The sequence below is a fragment of the Canis aureus genome, chromosome 13, assembly GCF_053574225.1.
Source record: "Canis aureus isolate CA01 chromosome 13, VMU_Caureus_v.1.0, whole genome shotgun sequence".
Taxonomy (NCBI): Eukaryota; Metazoa; Chordata; class Mammalia; order Carnivora; family Canidae; genus Canis; species Canis aureus.
In genome coordinates this window covers 23,745,398-23,749,798 of record NC_135623.1, presented here as the reverse complement: position 1 = coordinate 23,749,798, position 4,401 = coordinate 23,745,398, and the positions used below count along the sequence as shown (strand labels likewise).

Genomic DNA, 4,401 nt, shown 5'->3' with positions numbered 1-4,401 from the left:
TTGCAGAGGGTGTGGAGAAAGGGGAACCATCCTGCACTGTTGGTGGGAATGTTAACTGGTGCAGCCACTCTGGAAATCTGTGTGGACATTCCTCAGAGAGTTAAAATAGATCTGTCCTATGACCCAGCAATTGCACTGCTGGGGATTTACCCAAAGATACAGATGCAGTCAAATGCCAGGACACGTGCACCCCAGTGTTTATTACAGCAATATCCACAATAGCCAAACTGTGGAAGGAGCCTCTGTGTCCTTAGACAAATTAATGGATAAAGATGATGTGGTGTAATATTAAATATTATATATATTACTATATATATTATATATATTATTATATTATATTATTATATATATTATATATATATTAGTAATATTATATATATATATAATAATATTACTCAGACATTAGAAGGACGAATACCCACCATTTACTTCAACCTGGATGGAACTGGAGAGGATTATGCTGAGTGAAGTAAGTCAATCAGAGAAGGACAAACATTATATGGTTTCATTCATATGGAGATTATAATAATAGTGAAAGGATTATCGGGGGGGAGGAGGGGAAATGAATGGGAAAAATAGAGAGGGAGACAAACTAAGAGAATCCTAACATCCTAACTCGGGAAAATGAACAAAGGGTTGGGGAAAGGGAGGTGGGGGGGGCATGGGGTGACTGGGTGATGGGAACTGAGGGGTCACCTGTCAGGATAAGTACTGGCTGTTATACTGTGGGTTGTAAATCGAATTTCAATATACATGAAACGTCAAAGATTCAGGTTACCAAAATTTTGGAAGCTATTTTAAAGGTTTATCCATAAAACTTTTTAAAAAAATTTTACATATATGCCCTTAACAATGAAAAGAAAGGTATAGGAGACAGACAAAATCGACCATTTTAAGTAGCTTTATAATTGTGCTTCTGAATTGGCTTTCTGACATTGAATTGTAATCCAAATTTTGTAACTCTGAGAGAAAGGACTGTTTCTGCTTCTTTCCTTTGAGCTGAGTTTTTCCTTCTAGTCATTTTGCTTCATGCAGAGTGGCCTAAAACAAGTTGTATTGGGAAAAGGAGAAAAAAGATAGAAGAGAAAATAGAACATAAAGACTCCTAACTCTGGGAAATGAACTAGGGGTGGTGGAAGGGGTGGAGGGTGGGGGGTGGGGGTGAATGGGTGACGGCACTGAGGGGGACACTTGACGGGATAAGCACTAAGTGTTATTCTGTATGTTGGCAAAGTCCGTGGGGCCTGGGCCAGCACACCCCAGGGGTCAGCACACCATCATAAGATGAAAGAATGGACGTTGTTGACGTGGTTACACGGAGAAGCAACAGCAAGCGCTCTGATACGTCCATCTTAGAGAAGCTGTAAGATTAACTTACACAATTAACTGAATGGATACATTTTCCTCAAATTTACCAGGAGGGCAGAAGTTGCAGGTGTTTGAGTGTGGCTTGCCCAGTGTCCCCACATTGGGAGTGGCATGGTCTCAAGTCCGGGGTGGGGGGGCGGAAGCTTTGCTATTGGAGTGGGGGGCAGGGGGCCCTAAATTACATTGGGGCTGATGGAGCTCTCTCAGGCTCAGCTCCCTTTGTGGAGGTTGGGCATCACCGCTGGACCCTTTGGTCTCCCAGTCTGCTCTCCACGGGGTGATGCCCCACTGGCGAAGAGAAGCTCCAGTAAATGAGGAGCTTTTTACTAAGGCCTTCCTTCCTTCCCTCTCTCCCTCCTTCCTTCCCTGCTTCCTTCCTCCCTTCCTTCCTTCCTTCCTTCCTTCCTTCCTCCCTTCCACCCTTTCTTCCTTCCTTCCTTCCTTCCACCCTTTCTTCCTTCCTTCCTTCCTTCCTTCCTTCCTTCCTTCCTTCCTTCCTTTCCCCTCCCTCCTTCCTTCCTTCCATCCCTTGCTTCCTCCCTTTCTTTCTCTCGCCTTCGGTTGACACCTCCCTCCCTCCCTTGCTTTCTTAGAACTGAGCTCTTTACCCCAATTCCCCTGAGGCAGCCCTGTGACAGAGACACCTGCCCGGACTAGAGTTGTAGAAGGAAGTGAGAGGGCCACGCCCCACAATAGAAAGGTAGAAAGGCAAGAGCTATGGAATTTTGGCTCTTGTGGTAAGTCTGGTATCCGATAGCAAAATTATTCTTACCAGTTCTTAAAGGAGTCATGGGTATTCTTAGCTCTTTTGCCTGTCATTGCAAAGTATCATCAGCTTCTCACATTTCCTAAAGATATGTGTCAGAATTTTGATTGAGATTCCACTGAATCTATATATTGGTTTATGAAGACAATTTTAATATATATGTAAATAAATATATATATGATATATATTATATATATATATATATATATATATATAATGTGTTTATTTGATGCTATCATCTGGAAAGGATATGGATGTATACTTTCCTTCTAGGCTTTGGTGCCTGCCATTTTCTGGGATTCTGAGGTTCAAGGGTCAGAGCTTCAATGAGATCATAATGGGGGGGCCCCTTCTTTTTTGCAGGAGGCATTTCTCAAAGGCAAAAAGTCCCTAGTCCATTTCCACAAATCCTAGGGTGCAGAACAATAGAGTCTTGGAGGAACCAGACCAAAGAACCTTGAATCCTTCTATGTCTATAATAGGGGTCTTGTGCTTCTGTGGGAGTTCTTAGAGGTCACCCATTCTTGCATTCACTTTCATCCAGGGCAGATCAATAGGACTCACCCGTGTAGAGATCAGATGACATGATTTCCACTCACTCTTCTCTACCTTGTGTCCCTGGTCTTGCTGTTTGCTCTGTGGGCACAGACCAAATTCCATGGAGAAACCAGTTATAAATGTAGAATTCATTCAGGCTGGCTAATTAGGAAAGAGAGGAAATAAACAGGTTTTCTGGCTGAGACGATCTTGCTAAAGGTATCTCTGGCATCTGAAGGCGATTTACAAGGATGAAGGTAACATACAGAGAATAGTACGATAACCATGTTGTGGGTGAAAACACCATCATGGACAAGGCTTACCCTCCAAGCTAAATGTTGATTGGCATTGTCTTGAGTTCCCAACATTCACCAAGTGAAGCTCCTGGGGATCGATTGTTCTGGCAATTCTGGATGATATCAGAACCGTCCCACTCACAGGGAAATCATCTCTCCAGGATAGGATTTGTGAATCACGGAGGTCTGGATGGAGTTGGCTGGAATGCTGGGGAGGATAAGACTTTAATGTCTACTTAGAGCTGGGAGGGGGAGTAGGAGCAAAGAACAAACTGGAGTAACGGAGAACAGTAGCGAGAAAAAAGGAGCGGGGGCTGGAGGTTTTGGAAGGAATAGAGCAAGATTTGGGTGGGGAAGCCTGTATGTTAGGGCGGCAAGGAGGAACAGCACTATAAACAGGAGGGAAAGAGATAGGCTTATGAGTTGAGAGAGGTGGCCGACACTGGGGAGTGTTCTGTGGACAAAAAGAGTTACCTACAAGAGGAAACGGCCTTGGACAATGAGAGAAGGAAGGAATAGAGTAGATAGGAGGAGACCGGGGTTGAGAGGAGAAAGGAATAGAGTGGGCAGGTGGAGCCTGGGGTCGTGAGGAGGAAGGAAAAGAGTGGGTAGGTGGAGCTCGGGGTCGAGAGGAGGAAGGAATAGAGTGCGTAGGTGGAGCCTGGGGTTGAGAAGAAATCCGAGGCAGCTTTTTTGTCATTTCTCCAATGGCATTTGGCTAGTTACTCATCTTGACCAAATGAGTAACTGGACATAAGCTCAGACTTACCCCATTATTTATGTCCCAAGCCAGGCTGCACATCATCCCCTGGCTCAATGCCCATTATGATATGTGTGTGCCCCTCCCTCTGGGCATGTCAGCAGGCTCACCAGCCAGGGACACGGCCCCGGGTGCGAGGTTGGAGAGTGATCCCAGGAAATAGCAGACAGAAGAAATGTCATAGGAGTCCCTAGACCTTGGGAGAACATGTAGTGTTGCCCCTCACTAGGCAAAGATCGATCAAAGGGCTGTGCTGCAGTCAGGGGCTGGGCACCAGGAGAATGCATCGGAAGCAGGTGTGGGCAAAGTGGGAAGTGCATGCCTCCAGCTAGTTAACTTACTCACTTCTCCAAAGCCCCCGTACATCACTTAGGTCACTCCATGAATATCAGTGATATTATTAAGAAGTCCAGGTGAATACCTGGAAAACTTCCTGTTTCCTTAGACGGTTTCATGATTTCCTGTTTCTTGAATCTCCTGGCTTTAACTCTAACCTGGATTTTCCATGAAAATACTGCTTCCTTTGCGTATGTCTTAAATAGGGACCCTTTCTCCCAAACTCTACAGTTCTTCGAGGTGGGGATGTACGGTATTTTCCTTGTTTCTTCTGACACCTTCAAGCTATTATTCCTCTTCCTCATTAGGAAATCTCTTGTTCCATAGAAACTTTGCTA

General features: G+C 44.7%; 1 long non-coding RNA gene across 2 annotated transcripts; it reads right to left on the bottom strand.

Moving 5' to 3' along the window:
• Window positions 1-886: 886 nt before the first annotated feature.
• LOC144282136 (uncharacterized) lies at window positions 887-3,727 on the bottom strand. Of its 2 annotated transcripts, none has more exons than XR_013350479.1 (4): window positions 2,995-3,727; window positions 2,699-2,770; window positions 2,141-2,216; window positions 887-1,041 (listed from the first exon to the last, which is right to left on the bottom strand). It is a non-coding gene; the product is annotated as an uncharacterized LOC144282136 (long non-coding RNA). The 2 variants fall into 2 exon arrangements; XR_013350480.1 differs by lacking the exon at window positions 887-1,041 and adding an exon at window positions 1,057-1,656.
• Window positions 3,728-4,401: the final 674 nt, after the last annotated feature.